The following is a 19,376-nucleotide window of genomic DNA, read 5'->3' on the forward strand; positions in this document are numbered from 1 at the left end:
CCCAAACTTTTGTAATAAAGCATTATTCCATGCACATGTCAAAAATGCTTAATCAACCCAAAGATCAGAAATAATATGCAAGAAAGGAAATAAATATCTGAAAGCCTATAAAGCTCAGTAACACTGGATATGTTCAATAGCAACTAAGACATAAGGGGCTTTATTTTTTTTTCAAGCTCCATCATTAAGAGACTGATTAATTACACAGTGCAGAAATTAAAATCTCATGGCAACTCACTCCAAACAGTCTGCACTGCAAAGCATCTGTAATTCAAATAGAAGTTTCAGATAAATGTAGTGTGCAGTGAATTCCAGCAGTACCTCAGGCTCTGGGGTACTGGGCAGACGGAACCACACAGATGCCAAACCCTGCTGATCTCTCACACAAGTGAGCCTGTGTGGCCAAAGGCTTCTTTTGCAAAAACCCAGATGCTTGTGCTGGCAGGCAGAATGTAAAACACAGTGGTCTGTAGCACCTGCCTCTTCTGCATCTTCACATTGGTTAGTCCCCAGAAGTTTTAGTTATGTCTGCTTTATTCTCTGTTCCAGTTCATGCTTGTGTTTAATAAGCCGTTCTATTTCTGTTCCTAAAGTTTGCAGGTTTTCCTTCGTGGGAGGGGAAAAAATGATAAGATAAGTTATACAGGGAAATTAATCCATCAGCACAAAATGCACTAATAAGTCAAAATTAGTGTTTATGTCAGCAGGTTGATACTTTCAAGTATCCAGAACAAATGCAAATTATCAGAGTCAGAAAAAAACCAAACTCATTTCAATAAAAAACTCAAAGCTCTTGGCAAGTCCTTTTTTGCAGTTACCAGTACTCCACAGGATGCCCAGAAGGTAGAATGCTAGTTCCCCTAAGCATTTAAGGGAAATGATGATTACAGGAAGAGATCTCCAGCTTGTGCACAACCCTGCAGCCCAGCTGGCAGCCTGCACACCATTTTCCAGCCTGCCAGCTCTCCGTGGCAGCAGAGGTGCTGCCCCAGCAGCTCAGGAGGGCCAGGCAGGCAGAGCCCATGCTCCTGGTTCCACATGCCCAGGGGAGAGCATGGAGAGACCCTGCCCTGCTGAAGGCACAGGCACTCCAGGGCTTATCTCAAGCAGCAGCCCATTAGTGCAGCATACTCTGAGGGTACCAAACTGGAGGAACATGGCATCATGTCACGTAACTCCCCGGTTAACCTCAATGCTATCAGTGGCACCAAATCACAATGAGCTGACTTCTGAAAAGCCTTTCACAGCATGCAGTGAAGGAAGCATCTAAGAACCACAAGAATGTGCACAAGAACTGGCACAGCTACTCACTTTCAATGTAATATTCTTCAGTAATGTATCTTCTAACACAGCCTGAAGCTTCCTGTTTATCTCTAAGGAGAGTTCCAAGGTGAGCCCACTGTCTGCAGGGTGAGATGTATACAGAGATGCCATAATCCCACCACGCCTGCTCAAGTGAACTTTGTTGAAGTCAGAGGCCTCTGATGAGAGGGTTCCAGCCTCTTCCCTCAAAATATAGCTCTGAATAATTCTGGAGGATAAAAAAATAAAAAAACAACATCATAGCATTGCAAGGCAGAGAAGAGTCTGATGCTGAAATAACTTTAGATTCCTGACATGAGTAATTTTACTTTCAAGCAGTACTGTATTACCAAAAAAAAGCAGTAAAAGTTTACTCCTGCAATTTCTATGCCAGAGGAAAACCTGGGATACCAGTAGTGATACAGGAAATGCTGGCAAATCAAGAGACTACAATGTGCAGCATTTACTTATTTAAAAGTATTCTGAAAAGATACTGGGACAAGAAAGATCTTTCTGGTAAAAAGTCTACTTTTCTTTGCTGAAGGACTCCAGACACGGAATCTTAAGCTTTCTACACATGAGAAAAAAATTACAAAGTCACTTCTCAAGAGTTTAGGAGGGGCTGGTTCAGCTCAGCCTTGCTGATAAAGCAATTTGGGTTTTCCCTCGTCAATCTGTTTCATTAACTACAAATGCAGAATTGGAGAAGTTGTTGGATATTTTTGCGTTTTTCTGCAGCTGGCGGCAGTAGACTTTGCTCAGACCGGGGTTTGGGGCTGTCCAGCCTGGAGAAGAGAAAGACCTGGGGAGATTTCATTGGGGCCTTCCAAGACCACAAGGGAGCCTGAAAGAGCTGCAGAGGGACCTTGGACAAGGACCTGGAGCGCCAGGACAAGGAGGAATGGCTTTAAACTATGGGAGGAGAGATTTAGATGGGATCTTGGGAAGGAATTCCTCCCTGGGAGGGTGGGGAGGGCTGGGCTGGAATTCCCAGAGCAGCTGTGGCTGCCCCTGGATCCCTGGGAGTGTCCAAGGCCAGCTTGGAGCCCCTGGGACAGTGGGAGGTGTCCCTGCCCGTGGCAGGGTGGGGCTTGAAGGTCCTTCCACCCCAAATTCCATGATTCCAACCCAAAGATAACCTGGATTGGAGGCAGCAGTGCCTGGGGGCTAAAGCACCTTCCCAGCTGTTATCAGAACAGGAGTTGCAGACATTTTATCCCTGGGTTTTCTTCCTTGTCCCTCAGCTGGGAGGTGATGGGAATGACCAGCAGGAGCTTCCCCAGGCCCTGGGAGTGGGACACTGGGAAGGGGACACTGGGAGTGGGACACTTTGGGAACGGGATACTTTGGGAGTGAGACACTGGGAATGGGACACTGGGAGTGGGACACTGGGAGTGGGACACTTTGGGAGTGGGACACTTTGGGAATGGGACACTGGGAGTAGGAGACTGGGAATGGGACTCTTTGGGATACTGTGAGAATGGGACACTTTGGGAATGAGACACTGGGAATGGGACATTTTGGAACAGTTTGGGAAGGGGACTCTTTGGGAGTGGGATGCTTTGGGAGTGGCACTTTTACAACCACTATTGGCTTTGTGGTTTATCCTGAGACAACAGACCCAACCATAAATTGTCACTTCAGGGCCAGCATTTAGTGCCAGCTCAGGGAAATGCAGGGTGGTTGTGGCAGGTATTAAACACCCCCAATAAATCCTGGAGGAGGATCCCAGGGTAACAATGCCTGCTTGCCAAATCTGTTTGCAGAGCACACAAAAGCAACGAGGAAAACATTGCAACAGCACAAAGGTTTTCTCACAGCTCCACCACAGGCTTCTGCCTCAGCAAACTGATTGTTGGTGCTTTTCTTCCAGCCCCAAACTGGGATTGAGCCAGGCCCTGCATCCATTGGGACTGGGATGCTGTGGCTGTAGGATAAACCCCCAGCCAAGCCCCGCAAGGAGCCATTTATCCTGTTTGGAGCCCGTTTATTTTTCCTCCTTCCCCTGAAGATGTGTGTGAGGAGCAGAGATTCAGTCAGGCCCTCTTCCCAGGCTCATGGGATGTGTGTTTCTTTCCCGTTTTCTGGAAGCGCTCGGTGTTTGGGGAAGGTTGCTGGGCCACGAGGAGCTGCTGGACACCATCCACAGCCCCTCTCAGGCATTTTCTGCTGGGTGGGACTCCCTGAAAATCCCTTCAGCTTTGTAGGGAAAGCACTTTTCCTACGGGGCACACAGGGTGTGAGGCTGGCTCTGGGAAAGAAATATTCCCAGGGAAGAAAGGCTGGGAACGTGCTAACGGCAGCACTGCTCTTTCAGGTGTCACTGTAAGAAGCTTCTAAAAAGCTCCATTTCTGCTTGGTGGGCAGAAAGTGCAGGAAAAAGTGCTGGGAATGTGTGGAGTAGGAGCTGAAATGATGTTGGGACAGCTCGGGCTGGAGGCAGGAATGCTCAGCAGGGAAGGAACAGGCAGCCTTAAAAGAAGAGAAAGCTTGAACATGTGAATTCTAGACAAAAGAATTTATACAGAGCTGATGAATTATGACCGATTCGCAGCGTGTTTGGGCTCCTGAAGACACAGATTTGGGGTCCCTGACTGTCAGAGCTGTGCTGTGAATTTTGTGGTGGTGCCATCCCCTCCTCCCCAGCACCCCCAGAGCAGGGCTCAGCTGGGCCTCATCCCACCCCTTATCTCCGGTGCATCTGCTGGCTCCAATTCCCCGCAAGAATCAGATTTGAAGGAGTGACAAAAGCCCTCATCAGTTGTTTCTCCTCTTTTGGTGGGGATGTAAACTCAGAGAAGCCAAGGAAAAGAGCCCAGTGCTTCGCAGGGCTTGGGCAGAGTCCCAGGGGTGAATTCCCAAAGGAATGAGGAGTCTGTTCCCCAGCAGGCTCCATGTTCAGTTGGATCCAGGGAATTCAGCTGGACATCCTGGAGCTAAGGCCTGCCCCAAAGCTTTTCTTGCTGGGGTGGAACATAAGAAGTGTGAGTTCCCAGTTTGCCAGGCAGCTCAAACAAGGCAGCAAACACCCCACTGCAGGCTGGGATGTTCTGACTTGGCGTGGCTCTCTAAAGCGGGATTTTTATCCATTCCCTTTCCTGAGGTCACTTTTCTCTCCCCATTTTCCCCTCCCTATCGCTTTCCAGAGCCATACCTTTGGCACTGGTTGGCAAATGTCAGATATTTCGACTTGGAGTTGTGTTTTCTATGAATGTTTTGTGATGTGGATCTCAAATTTCCAGGAAAAAAAAACACCAACAAACAAACAAACAAACAAACAAACCCAACAACAACAACAACAACAAAACAGTATTTACCTTCCAGATAAGGAAAAAAAAAAAGGAAAAATTCATTCCTTTTTTCTTCAGTTTCTTCTAATCTGACTTCATCTCCTGGTTCCCATGCAGGGAGTGGTGGAGTCCCCAGCCCTGAAAGTGTTTCACAATCCTGTGGATGTGCTGGGTTAACAGCTGGGCTGATGCTCCTGGAGGTCTTTTCCAACTTTAGGGATTCTGGGGTGATTCTAAAAGGACAAAGAACTGGTGGTTCCAAAGGGTTTCAGCTCCTCTGGCTGTAACCCAAGCAGATTCCACAGGAGATGTGCATGGCCAGGTCAGCCTGGTGGGATTTCCTTCCCCATCCAAGGGGAAACTGGTTCCTATGTGCAGTCACAGTCATTTACATCTTAGTATCTTTGGGAATGTTGTTCCCAGTGGAAGCAGGCAGAGGTAAAATCCCTTGTGGCCTTCCCAAGTCTCTGGGATCCATTCCTCGTGCTGGTGGTCAGGGGTGGGTGGAATTCAGGATTTGCCCAAATGGAAGAACTAAAAATAGAAAGAAACCAAGTTGTGAGGGAAAGCTTCTCACAATTTCCACTAAAACAATCCGAGAACTTGCTTTACTCATTTCCTTCTGCTCAAACCAGGTTCTTGTCAATGAATCCTGTTCTTTTTCCTCCTTCTCAAGGAGCATGTGGAGCCCAGGCCCAGCTGTGACTCAGGTGAAAGCACAGCACCATTTTTCCTGCCTCGGGGGAAGAAGGTGAGTCCTGGAGGTCCCCTAAGAAATGACCAAATTTTGCAAGCCAAGGAAGCTGGGATGAATCTTTCCTTGAAACTCTGGGCTGGGAATAATTCCCTTCACATTTCCTGAGTGGGGATGAGCTGGTTGTGGTGCCAGGAAAGGCCAGGGGAATATCTCAGATACTCACCTGTAGGATTTGTGTTTTATACACTTGGCATTTGTGGGGAACAGCAAGGCGAACACACTCGTTTCCTTCTCTCAGGCCGTGAATAACACTGAGGAAATTGTTTGCACTTGAAAACCACAAGGTGGGGAGCTCAGGGACATCAAAATGCAAAGAATTGTAATCTGTGGGTGAAACTCTGAAATCGAGTGTTGAGCAAGTTGCTTCTAAAGGAAACAATATATTTTCAGAATTAGATCACTAGTGATTTTTTTCTGCTGTGCAAAATAATTTCTCATTCACTCTTTGAAGGAAATAAAGAAGAAAATTGCATTTCACCTCCCTCTCCAGCTCCTTACTTTAATGTATACCTAGGCAGAATTTCTTGTCCTCTAATTTGAATTATCAGTTTGTGAAATGGTTTTTTCCTCCCCTCTTCCAGCTTGTTTCCAATTCTTTGCCTATAAGGAAATGATTGTGCTCCCCCTTTCCCACCCTTTTCTCATCCAAATTAGAGCTTTTTGTCATTTTTTTCCCCCATGGTATCACTTTCTTGGGTTATGAAGCAAAGCCTCATGCTCTGAGATAAACCTGGATACGTGGAGATGACTCAGGATTATTGGAATAATTGTGACTTTTCTTTTTGGGTTTTATTTTAAACCATCTCAACCCAATGAGAATATTTAACACAACCATGTCAGCTACAGGGGTAGAATTTAATTGAATTTCCTCAGATCCAAGGCCTGGCAGAGCTGCTGAGAAGGAATTCCACAGAGGGGAGGAATTAATCTAAAAGTGAGGGATCAGGTGTATCAGCAAAGGAATTCAAGTTGAGGAAACAAGGGGAGCACTGAATCAAGTTGTCTGCTTGGGAAATTCTCCAGGCTGCAGCAGAGAGAAGGAAAGAAACCCAGCCCACCTCAGCCAGGTCTTGGAAAGTCTCCAGCAAAGTTCAGGCACTGGAGGGCAGAGGAAATGCCTGAGGAGGAACTTCTGGATGTGCAGAAAACGCTCAGCCCTGGGCGCGGGAGAAGCAGGAGCCTGCCTGGAGCTCTGCCCTTGGGATAAAGAACTGAGGGAGAGAACACAGAGCTCAGAGGGGACAGCAGGAGCCTGCAGTGAGGAGCTGCTGGGCTGTCCCACAGCCCTGGATTTGGGAACAGGATGGTTTCTGTGTCAGCCCTGCCACGTGGGGAGCAGTTCCCTGTCCCATCCATTCTGTGCTCCCAGAGGATGAGGAGCCCTGGTGACAACCAGCTCTCCTCGGCCCTCAGCCAGAGAAGGGAAGCAGAGCCCTTGCCCAGGCTGGGAACTTCCTTCACTCCCAGCCTGGGTGACACCAACCTCCAGCATCTGATTCAGGATCAAAGCTTCCTCCTGCAATTCCAGCCCTTAGCGACGCAATCCTTCGTGTCCATCCCGCTGGAAGAAACAGCAGAGTTTGAAGGAGTTTAAATCTTTTCAGAATGCATCTTTTCAAAGGTGAACTACCCAGGAAATGCTTTGCTTCAGTGGCTCTCAGGCAGCTGCAGTTGTTCAGGATTTCCACCAAATAACCTGGAAGATCCTCCAGGAGTTTGTGTATGCTGAGGAAAACAGGCACAACAGGAAAGTTTGTGCATGGAGCCAAGTTCAGGTGTTACCTAGAAATTCAATTCTGGTCCCCAGAGCCCAAAGCTCTGGATTCCCAGGATCAAGGAACCCCAGACTGGTTTGGGTGGGAAGGGACCTTCAAACCATTCACCACACCTTCCACTGGACCAGGCTGCTCCAAGCCCTGTCCAACCTGACCTGGAGCATCAAAAAAAAAAAAGAAAAAAAAAAAATTCCTCCTGGAAGTCCTGGCTCAGCTGAGAAGCTGCACATCATTATTGGTGCTCCTGCACTCTCCCAGGGGGTGTTTTTCACTCCATTCCCTGAGCTGGCTGCTGGAGAAGGAGCCTGGCACCAGCTGCCCTTGGGAAAAGCTGTGAATTTTGGGGAGGATGTAGAACAGCATTTAACAGTGTGGGACAGCCATAAACTCACCCTGCTGGTGTGACTCAGCAGAGGCAGGAGCTGTTTGCTTTGGCACAGGAGCTTCCTCAGGCCAGGATCTTTGCTCTCACTGAGATTTGTGGGGCAGAAGAGCTCCCTCAGCCTCTTCCCAGCACTCTGAAGACATCAGACTTGTCTTGGGATGGCGCATAAACGCCCAATAACATTCGAGTGACACAGAGAGGTTTGTAATAACCCATTCCTCAGCACACGGAGTGATTCAGAACTGTTTGCATGCCTGTGTGGGACAGATCCTTCATCCTCTGAGGGGAAAACGTGAGATTTTTCCTCCAGAAACTGGATAATGGGGTACTGATGGTGGAGTCAATTTGATCACGTGAAATACAGCTCCTGCTTGGCTGCAGTTTTGAAGCACCTTCCCAAAGACAGCAATAACTCTGAGGAGCTGAACCCCGAGACTCATCCTTGTCTCCTGGGAGTTTTTACTGCCCTCAGTGCTGCCTGCACCTGCACTGCAAGGAGGGCAGGATTTTATGGCCCCTCGAAAGTCCTGTACACAGCTTTTCCTGCATTTACTGCTGCTAAACACAGCCTTTGTGGGATCATATGGCACTTTAAGTGCTCTGATTTACAGAGAGGCAGCAACTCCATCTGTAACAAACATCCTAAAGCTGAGTTTAAGAGCGATCCACTGTATTTATTTGGCACATAAACACTCCCCTGCAAGGCATGTGCCTGAACTCACAGGAACATCACGGGCACAGCAAGGTCACAGCCAAGCTGAAGGTGACAGGGGAGAAAGGCAAATCTTGGGAATTAGCAAATGGAAAACCGTCCTTTTCTCCTGGTAAATATTCCGGATACGTGGCTAAGATTTCTTCCTCAGATAAAGATCCTGGTGTTACACAGAACAAGAAAAAGACAACCCCAGGCTCGGTTTAGCTTTAGCTTTCCAAAGTTATGCGTTTTATCTGTGGATAGAAATTGTTTCCCTGGAATTAGGAAACTCCAGGTGGCTCTGCGAGGTCAATTATCTTTGAGCTCCCTCAAGCGGCACTGAAACCTTGGGGTTTGTCACAGAAATCCTTGAGTTTCTTACAAAAAATTCTCGAGTTTGTCATAGAAATTCTCGAGTTTGTCATAGAGATCCTGGAGTTTGTCATAAAAATCCTCGAGTTTGTCATAGAAATCTTGGAGTTTGCAATAGAAATCCCCGAGTTTGTCACTGCAATCCTCAACTGTGTCACAGAAACCCTCGAGTTTTGTACAAAACCCCTCGAGTTTGTCACTGAAATCCTTGAGCTGGTCCCTGAAACTTCCCAATTTGTTGCACAACTCCTTTCCTAATGAAGCCCTGTCATTCGAGCCCGTGTTTTTCACAGCAGCTGTAGCAAACGGAGATGCTCGGGTTTCCAGGAATCGAAACCACTTCAGAGCAGTTGAAGGCGATCCATTTAATAACACAGTTCTCTTCTGACAGATCTCTGAAAAGACACGGATCAAGGGAAATGAAGCGTTTTATGTCCAAGAGGAGTTTGCAGCTGATTCCCAACATGATACCTGTGTGTTGTGAGAAGTTGTTTTGACCTTTTTTTTTTTTTCTTCTGTGGTTCCTTCTCAAATTCATGCCAGAGTCGCTGGAAAGTGAACGTGTTGTTCAACATCTCAGGTAAAACTCAGCCCTTTGCTTTCTACACCTTGAAGAGGTAAATAAATCCTCTGGCTTCAATCCAGAGGTTTTTTAATGTGGTTTTGCCTCGTTAAAAGCACATTTTATTTAAGAAGAACATCTTTTAATCAGAAAGCAATTGATGGGCACACAGGATTCAGGTCGTTTTTGGTGCAAGGAGATGAAATTTGATAGCAGACTGGAGCTTTTCACAGTTAAAAAAAAATAGCTTTTTCAAGGGTTTGAATAATATGGCAAGAACCTTTTGGAGCAAAGAGCTCAAGAACAAAATGACTTTGGAGAAGAGAAAACTTGCAGTGTTTGAAAGATCTACAGGGAAACCAGAGTGGGAGTGTTCATCAGGGACTGCCAGGACAGGAGGGAATTCATTTCCACTGTGTGAAAAACGAGCTCCACTCTCTTTTCAAATGTTTATGAGTTTAATAAAAATTAAAGACAGACAATTAGGAGACATAAGAGCAAACGTTTCAGCTGGGGTGCCTCACCAGAAAGCAACGCCCTTCTCTTTTCAATGGCTGTGTTTTTAAGGATTGCTGTTTTGCATATTCAATAGGTATTAAAACTTTTTGTTTGCTTGTTTAAAGTTTTGCTAATTATCTTATTTGATCGATTTGTTTGTGGGCCTTTTTATTGTGTTTGGTAACATGGGTTTTGGCTGGTTTTATTTTGATAGAGAAACTAGAAATCCAGCAGCTTTTATGTAGGGTGATGACCTCTCCCTCATAATTGTTGGCTTGGTCAGTCTCAGATGTCACAAAGAAAAAAATGAATTTTTCTGCTATTCACACTCTGTCCCAATCAGAAAATACACTCATCACCTTTCTAAAGATTGACATTTATCTTGACATTGACACTTCTGGGAGGAATGACAGGTTTGTCTTTACAAACAAACTCTGGGTCTGCTGGTGGATAAAACCAGCACTGAGAGAGAAAAGAAACAATGGGAAGGATCCCACTGATTGATGAATGGAAAAGAAGATGTTTGCCTTCACAAACAAACGGTGGGTTTGCTGATAAATGAAAATGGATGTTGAAAGATGAATGAAACAATGGGGAAACCCCATAAATTCCATAAAAATTCAAAGTTTAAAGGGGGTTGTACGTTAAGGAGGAATTTTGGGTATTGGGCACTCTGGGAAGTATGTAACTCTCAAGTACCTCAGGCAACGGGGGAAGAGAGGGAAACTTCTGCTTCTGCCCCAGCCCAGGGACATTTGTTATTTCTATCACCTGCTAGTTTGACACCATGAACCATTCTGGTTTTACCTAAGATGTGAATCATGAGCATTGTGGTGCTTTTTTGTCCACAATGTGCTGTTAAGAGCAAGAACACGCTGTTCTTACAGCTGGGATGGTGGCTGTTCTACACCATTGATTCCACACTGCATGACTAAAGACAATCTCTCCTTTTCCTTACTAAGTTGAAGCTACAGCTTAGTGCAAATAGGTGTTAAAAGAGAATGAATGCAATAATCCCCCTTTTCTTTTTTGGTCTGTAGTGGATACCCCCTTGAAGAATCCAGAACAACTCCAAAATGTTGTGCATACAATGAAGAAAAGGGAACACTAAATTCCCTTTGGATGTTGAGGTTAGAAAACCTGTTTGAATCACTGTCACTGTTTCTCACCACACCTAATGTAACTAACAAGAAATTCCGCTGACTTTCTCTGTGAAAAACACGGTTCATTTTTTGTTAAAATTTTAAAAGTTTAATAATAAACAATAAGACAAGAAGAGACATAAGAAAAGCAAAATGACAGACATCTGGGTGCCTGGTGTTTCCACTCAAGGCACGGCTTGCCAGCAAAGGACCTTTAAATACCATAGGTATGGCATATTCATACATTTCATCCGCGATTTAAACATTCCTTTTGACTTTAGGTGTTTCTGCTTAATTGCAACTTTTCTCCCCCACCATTCTTTCCTGCACATAAAGTTTTTGTGGCTTCACAAAGTCGCAAATCTCTTGATAACGAAGGCAATAAATTCTTCTTGTTGGAGTTCTTGGTGTCCTTGCTATTATGTCTATTCACATGAGATGCTGTGAGGAATTTCTTAATTGCTTCTCCCATTTGTTTTGTTTGTTTGTTTTTTGGTTTTGGTTCTTTTATTTTTATTTTTTGAGCTAGTTACAAAAAGCATCTGCTATAGCCTAAAAACTGTATTTATCCCACTACTACAAGAGGGTATATTACTGTAGCATAACTTTCTACCATAACGCATATAAGATTCATTTTCATATTTGTAAAAAGCCAAACACTTAGTATGTATTTATAACAACACTGAGGCAGTTTTGCAATGAAGCAGCAGCGTGTCATGGTGCTAAATAGGAATTTGGCATTACCTCTAATGTTCACTGCTACAAAGTATAGCAGGACACAGCAAGGCAGACTGGGTTAGCACAGTCATTCCTCCCCTGCCCTTCCCTTCCTCCTGCCCATCCCATTGTCTCCTCTGCAGAAGATGCAGGCTATGAAAACAAGGCAAGATTGCCAGCTATTTTTCTTCTGCCACAGGACTTGTTAGACACTGTGTTTTTTCAAAGCACTGCATGTGCCTCCCCCCAGCTTGCTTCTTTCTCATTCTATAAAAGAAGAGAGCTGAAGGAGTTTCAGGCATGTGAGTGCCTGACCTCTCTTTCCCTCTAAAGGCTCTGCCTCCCAAAGCCCTGGTTACCTGCTGTGCTTTGGCACGAGAGCCATTCCAGCCTGAAACACAAGGGCAGTGGACTTCAACTGCAAAGCCTCTCTCTGCAATGGGATTGCTTTGAGCCTGCAGCCTCCATGGGCAAGGGCTTTGTGGGGCAGGGGCCATCACAGCCTGTGCCCTGCACACAGAGCCAGGAAAAGCAGCAGATCCTGCTGGCTTCTGCTGCTGCTGATCCGAGCAGCAACTCCCCTGGGAGTTCCTCCAGGGAACTTCACACCAAGGGCTTCCATCACTGTTGTGGCTGTGGGAACTTGTTGCTTGCCAGTTCCTCACCATCCTTGTGGATTTCTGAGCATGTCAGCACAGGTGTCCATGGCCCTTCCTTCATCCCCAGCCTGCAGCACTCACAGCCCTGCGGCCTCCCCCTTGCTGCAGCTCATTTGCAAAGTGCTGCCAAAGGCAGCGGAGCTGGCTCAGGATCCCTGTTGGCTCCTGGGCTCCAGGATGACCTTCAGAGGGACACTTGGAGCGCTTCCTGAAGAGCTGCCCGTGGCATGGTGGGTGGATTTGCCCTCCCTGGGTGGCTCTGGTTGGAGTTGGATGCTCCGTGGAGTCCCGGAGTTTTCTCAGCTGCCTTTGCAGCGAGTTCTCAGCCAAGGTGTGGCTCTGCTGCCATCCCAAATCTGCACCTGCCCTGCCCAGCCTGAGTGCAAGTGGGGCACGTGCTGGGCACGGATGGAGATTTTCACGGCCAAAATCCTCCAATATTTACAACTGCTCATTGCTCTGGACAGCACAAATCACAAAACACCCATCGCAGTTGACAATTGTAATTTCTTGCAGATTCCTACAGCTGCGCTGCTGATCAACAAATACACCAGAATTGATTTCACATGGAAAATGTCATTTATTACAAATCGCTACACCCGCGCTGACAATACAGAACTATGCTGATGTCAATTTAAGTTTAAAAAAAGGAATTTATTAGATTTTTACAACAATGCTATGTAAAAATATAGAAATATCCACTTCAGTTAAGAAAACCTTAATTTATTGCCAACATCTACAACAACTCACTAGACACAAAGATCAATTAGGTGTTTAGCAACTTAATTTATTACATATTACTGCAAGCCTAAAGCCCATCTAGGAATACAAAAATATCAGTATTTCTATCTAAACAGTCGTCTACAAAGATCTCAATCGATACAATGACACAACTATACATCTCCATACATGTTTAAATAGAAAGATACACCCAGATACACCCACCTCAAAATACAGAAGTCAATACACATATGTAAATAGAAAACTGGATATATTTACTTCTAGGAATACAAATATACCTATTTAAAGAGCCATATAACTCCAACTGCATAAATAGAAATACCTACACAACTGTATTCATAGGAAATAGAATTAAAACACACATAGAACAGCGTACTTACATATACATATACTTGCATCCATATATACATATGTTATTACAAAGATGTATGCATATGTACAGACACATATATATGTAGCATACATTTATAAATATACCAAGATACATACAGAAATATTCCTATACAAATAGTAACTTGCATATATAAATATCCATGTAATTATTCCTCTCTATGCTACAGTCCATATATCTTTAAACAGAAATCTAAGCAGAGGGATTCCATTCACCCCATCTTCAAAGCCTTTCACTCTGTTCTTGCTTCCTCCCCTGCAGAGCAGCACCCCTGGACAAGGACAGCAGATGGCACATGTGCGAAAGCAAAGGGAACACTGAGTAAGAATCCAGATGTTTCCCTTGGCAGCACCTGCCCGTCAGTCAGGGAAGGGAAAATCTCAGCGCCTCCCCAGGAGGGTGAGAAAGAAAAAGTTCGGCCAAAGCCCACGGCCAAAGCCCAGGCCACCCTCACCCCCAGCTGCCTCACCGGCCCTGCGGCCTCAGCCGGGCTCTGGGCTGGCAGCAGCAGCTCCCTGGTCCCTGCTGGAGCTGGTGGCCTTCAGCTTCTCCCTGCTGCCTCCTGTCACTCTCTGCCTGTCCTCAAGGTCTGCAGGGCAGCCGTGGCAAAAGTGGAGCCTCTGGAATTGGTTCCAAGGCCTGGCAGAGCTGCAGGCCCGCAGCCCTCTGTGCTCCCTGCTGGCCCCCTCCATCCCCTCAGCCCCACCGTCCCCTCGGCAAACCCCCGGCCCCCTTGGGTTTCTTCAGCCCCTGCCAGTCCTCTCACCCCACGCAATCCCTTCTGACCCATCCCGGCCCCTTAGACCCCCCTCAGCCTGCGCCCCTTCCCTGTCACCTCAGTGCCACTATGGCCCTCTGCTCCCCCACAGCCCTCAGTCCCCCAGCAGCTCAAGGTCACCGTCCCTGCAGCGTCAGCGCCTCCTCGGCCCCCTCAGCCCCCTGTGTCTCCCCGTCCTTCAGCAGCTCCTCAGGGGACAGTGCCTGGGGCCACCGGCAGCTCCCAGCGCTCCAGGGACACCCGGGGCTGGAACTGCTGCTCCGCCCGGCCCGGCCGCCAGCTCGGACCCAGCACAGCAACAGGGGACACAGGGGGCACAGGGGGAGAAACAAGAGCTGAAACAGGCAGCTGAGCGGGGAAAGAGGTAAAAATGCAGCCTAGGCCTACACAAACATCACTCTATCCGTCTCTATCAATTCACAGACCGTCACAGGGCTTTCCTTTGTGATGTCAGGGCACGGTTGCCACGTGGACGTGGTGACATCACAAGGTTGCCTTGGTGCCCGGAAGGCCTCAGGGGTGTCAGAGCAGCTCTTGGCCTTGCTCAGTGCAGGAACTTGGTCCTGTGCTTGAGGCTTTTGTCAGGGGGCAGCTGCTGACTGACAGGAGACTTCTTTTAGCTAGCGTTAGAGCGCACTCTGCAAACTTGCACAGCAGTTGCCACAATGATTGGGCGACTCGCCGCTGCAGTTTTCACTGTTTATGGAATTACTTATTCCTGCTATTTCCTAACTAACCTGGCAGGTAAGTAGAGGTTTTCCCGGGGTGTCACCTAACCTGGTTTTTGTGTCTTCCTGCTCTTTTTTAGTGACTGAGTTGATTGGGAAACAGAAAGGCCATTGGGATGCCGCTTGGGTAAAGCTCCTGTCAACATGTTCAGCTCCAAAAGGGGGTGTGTGTAGCCACGGCCATGCGGGCAGCATTTGCAAGGGAACATGCAGGGGGTGCGTTCCCTCCGTGGGAGAGTCTGTGGCAGCAGAGTTTGCCAATTCCTCCCTTGCTGGGTCAAGCAGGACAACTTTGAAAATGTAGACTGGGAGGCCTTCTTGGAAGGTCTTCTAAAAATGCTGTGGTTGTCTCCACTTTTCTCAAAGCATCTGCTTCATTTTCCCTTGCCCACTGCAGGTCACCTGAGCCGGGTATTCAGAGGTGCTGATCCAGAGGTGAGTAAGAAAAAAACATTTGATGTTCCTGGTGTTTAAAATTGTGCAGCAAGCTGTGAGCTTGGCCTGTGGCAGTAGAGTGTAGAGGGCCAGCTGAGTAGGCTGCAAGAAAATCCATTTCCATGTCTGCAGCAGCAAGAGCAAAGGCATCACTGGCTATTTCCTAATTTTCCATTTCAGAGATTTAAAAAAACTAAAAGATGAGTTTTGCAGAGAGAATGGTGCTTCCTGATAGTAGCCAGGGGGCAATATCTAATTCCGAGCAATTTGCAGTGTATCTAAACCAAAACAAGTGTCCAGTTGAATCAGCCCATTAGAATTTAGTCTGAGGGACTTAGAATCCCCTTGCTCTCAAAGTTGATGATTTGTGCTTAGTAGAGCTGGTTCTAGAGCTGAAGAGAAAGAAGGTTCTAAATGATAGGTCATGGCCTGTGTCTAACGCTCCTGTCTGTCCACAGAGCACAGAACCAAGAGCAGACTCTCCTCTGGCTTCCTCTGCTTCTGGAAAAGAAGTCAAAGAGGAGCCAAATGACCACAAGGCTCCAGCTGTGGTCACACCACAGCCGCAACTTTCCCAGACAGTAAGTGCCACTTCTGGAGGGTGCTGTCTTTAGTGCAAGGCAGAGCTGCAAGTTTCTGAGCAGCCAGCTCTTGCTGTTGGTGGCTGAGGATGCTGAGTGCTGCAGTCCTGCCAGACCTAGCCATTCCTCTCAGCCAGTGACAGCTGGAAAATGGGCTTTGAGCTGCCATGTTTAGGCCCCAGCTTGCTGGGATTCTGATAGAGGCCAGCCTGGAGCAGGAAGGTTCCCTGTCTGCAGAGGAGGGAGCATGTCAAAGGCACTGTGCTCAGCCTTGTTGGACACGTAGGGGACACCGTGGTCTGGGGACACGTGTCCCTCTCCACAGACATGCCACATACCCACAGGCACAAAAAGTATTGATCTGACAACACAAGCTCTTTGGGGTGGTTTGTCCCCGTGAGCTCCTTGGCTGTGCTTACCCGGGAGCATTTCAGAGACACACTGGGGATGTGGAGTTGCTGTTTGAAGTCAGGGATTTTGGTGCCTTTGTTGCCAGGTTGTTCTTTTGCCTCTTCAGGCGGAGCAGTCAGTTGCAGAGCTGACAGGCACTCGGAGTCCACCTGTCTTTTGGCTTTTAATAAGCTGCTAAGAGATGATGTGTTGTCCGTGAATCTTTGGGGGGCCACTCTTCTCTTGTGTGGCAAAAGACACGTTCCCTGTCAGCTTCCAAAGAGGCTGTTGGAGCTTCAGCCCCAGATGGAGGCTGATTGTACTGCTATTGTCACAGTGGGACAGAGTGAAGGGCAGGAAGAGGGGAATTCAATGGAGCTCTTGGGACTGAGGAGGCCAGGAGTCCCCCAGGCACTGAAAGCACAGAGCCTTGTCATCTGCAGAGATCAGCACTGGGACAGGAGGGTTACAATGGAAGCAGAGGTGGGCAGGGAAGCAGAAAGAAGTGGCTGAATGAATATGATTTGTATGCTGAAAAAGGAAAAAAGCTGAGCCTGATGGCATCTCCCAGTCACTTGCTCTGCATTTGTGTGTACAGAACGCGGAGGCAGAGGCACAAGCAGAGCCGCCCAAACCTCCGAGTGACACGACGGCAGCGAGGAGGAAGAGCAGGGAAGACATCAGAAGAACTGAGGATCAATGGAAACTCCATCAGGAGAGGGGCAATCAACAAAACCTTGTAGGCGGAAGAGCAGTAGCCACTCCCCTGCTGGAAGTTTCTGTCTCTTGTTCTTTACGGAACTTTGGAGAGAAGCTGCAGCCAGAACTGAAGAAAACTGGGGCTAGGATCAAGGCAAGGGAGAAGAACCTTGGTGAGAAGCTGCAGGCACAGCTGCAGAAAACTCAGGCAAAGATCAAGTCAGAGCAGAAGCGGCTGGAGGAAGAAATGGAGATTCTAGCAGAAGACCGAGCGAAAATTTGTCTCCTCCTTGAGGAGCGAGAAGCTCTACGGAAACAAGTGAGTGAATGAGCAATAGTCACTGCAGTCACCAACCTGGTGCTCTCTGCCCTTCTTGCCTTTCCCCTGCAGAGCAGCAGGGGGGTGGGGTGATGCCTCTGAGTGCCGTCCTGCTCCAGTGTGTGTCACAGGCACTCTGAAGGACACTCCCTGCTCTGCTGAATCTCAGCTGCTGCCTTGCACAGTGGCACTAGTGCTTTGACCTTTTGGCCAGCAGTCATCTGAATGCATTCCTGCTGGCCTCTTCCTGCTCTCCTTGTTTCTTGAGGTGTTCTTGCAGGTGAACACGGTGACCCAGATGGATCTGCAAAGAAGCTGTCTGTATCCCTTGTGAATCTGGTCCTCTCCCTTTCCTCACAGTCGAGGACTCTTGGCTGACAGGGACAAGCTGGACTCTCTGACTGCTTTGTTCTCTTTGATTTGAGGTGGAAGTGTTGACATCTCGCCTGGCAGCCTGCAGAGATTTCCATCAAGTGACTGGCAGCGAAGAGCCCCAAGATTCCTGTGAGGCACAGAAACTGTCCCAAGCAGCAGCGCTGCCGGTTGGGCACGTTCAGAAGATGCCGGAGGAAAAGAGGACTCCATGGGAGGAGGTAGAACATTTGAACAAAGAGCTGCAAGTGTGTCTGCAGCCCTTGGAGGGGGAAAAGAGTCCTTGGGAGAAAGTGGAATGGTCATTTTGGCAGTCACCCTTCAGAAAATCCATGCAAATGCATTTTGGAGAAAATGGACAGTGAATCTGGCCTTGAACTCCAGACAAACCAGCCTTTGGCTCTGAGCCATCCAGTCTGAGGAGTGGACATCAAAACAAACCCATGGCAGAGCCCTGCATGTGGCTGACAGCATCTTGCTAAGGGCTTGCATTTGAAATGGGATCTGGGGCTAATCTCTGCCAGCCACTTTTCTGACACAAACTCTTTTGTTGTCTCAGATCTCCACAGGCTCTTCTATTGAAGCTGCAGCAGCAGGAGCAGCAGTGTCACCTGAAGGGGCCTGGCCTGCCCCAGCTGAGCAGTGGAGCCTGGGCAGTTCCTTCATCTCCAGCACTGACACGGCTTCTGCTCAGCAACAGGAGATGGAGTATGATGAGGATGACTCCCTGGAGCTCCTGAGTATGTCTTGTGTCTTTCTTCTCTGAGGGACAGTGTATTGTGAGCACGTGTCAGCACAGCTGGACCCAATGATCCTCCTCACTCTGATGTCCCAGGAGCATTTAGGGCTCCCCACAGGAAAGGTGGTGCTCAAAGGCAGTAAGAGAGTGCTCTGGGTGTTCCCGCTGCCTCTGAGGGCAGCTTGGACGTGCCTGGGGTTTGCCTGAGCTTCCCCATCTGCTAAAGGCAGAGGCAGGGGTTGTCCTTGCATCAGCAGAAGGCTGTGAGCTAGCAAATGATCTGGGCAAGTCCTGTGTGCTAGTGGCCAAACTGGATAGAATAGTTAGCTTCCTAAATGCTCCTTAGACTCCTGACTTCTCATCTGCCATCAGAGCAAAAAAAACCTTCACGGAAATTGATTGGTTTTGGCATTTTGTCTTTTGGTTGTGGTTTTAGTTTGGGTTTTTTCTGGATGTTTTTGGGGTAGAGATTTTTTCTCCATCTTGAAGGAGCTCTTCTGCCCCATGTGTCTTAGTGGCGTCATTTTGATGACTGTTCCTATTTACCACTACTACATCTGCAGGTTTTTTAATGAGAATATTATATATTTGTCAGTGAGGACTCTTTGGAAAGAACATCAGGTGACAGCAGAAACAGAGAGCAAGAGCTGGTTTTTTTGTGCCCCCAATGAAAAAACAGATCCTTTTATTACAATCTGTATTTAATATCCTAGTTTGGTTCCTAGAAAGATACATCCAAGAGACATAGGCCTGGGGCATGATCAGATAAAAGTGCACTGTAGGCATTTCTCAGGAGTGAGCCTCCAGCCCATCTGCTGTATATTCCTCAGATCCATGACACTTTTTCCTACCTGATTCTCAGTCATTCCCATGACTGTTAGAATGCTACCCACTGGCCCAAGCCCTGCTCAGATCAGTCTCTAGAAAAACACATCAAGCCCTTTGTGATTGTACAGCACAAGTCATTGAAGCTGCTTCTTGCCCAGAGCAGCTGCCCGTCCTGTGCCCTCAGATAAGACCTGGTGGGGCTGAGAAGAGAGCCCAGCTGAC

At 47.6% G+C, this 19,376-nt stretch overlaps 1 long non-coding RNA gene across 1 annotated transcript; it reads right to left on the reverse strand.

Annotated features, from left to right (window-relative positions):
• Positions 1–383: 383 nt before the first annotated feature.
• LOC136304081 (uncharacterized) lies at positions 384–1,907 on the reverse strand. Its single transcript, XR_010724374.1, has 3 exons — positions 1,653–1,907; positions 1,312–1,531; positions 384–606 (listed from the first exon to the last, which is right to left on the reverse strand). It is a non-coding gene; the product is annotated as an uncharacterized lncRNA (long non-coding RNA).
• Positions 1,908–19,376: the final 17,469 nt, after the last annotated feature.

The sequence above is a fragment of the Chamaea fasciata genome, unplaced genomic scaffold (genome assembly GCF_029207755.1).
Source record: "Chamaea fasciata isolate MVZ Bird 193981 ecotype frontalis unplaced genomic scaffold, bChaFas1.0.hap1 SCAF_47, whole genome shotgun sequence".
NCBI classification, from domain to species: domain Eukaryota; kingdom Metazoa; phylum Chordata; class Aves; order Passeriformes; family Sylviidae; genus Chamaea; species Chamaea fasciata.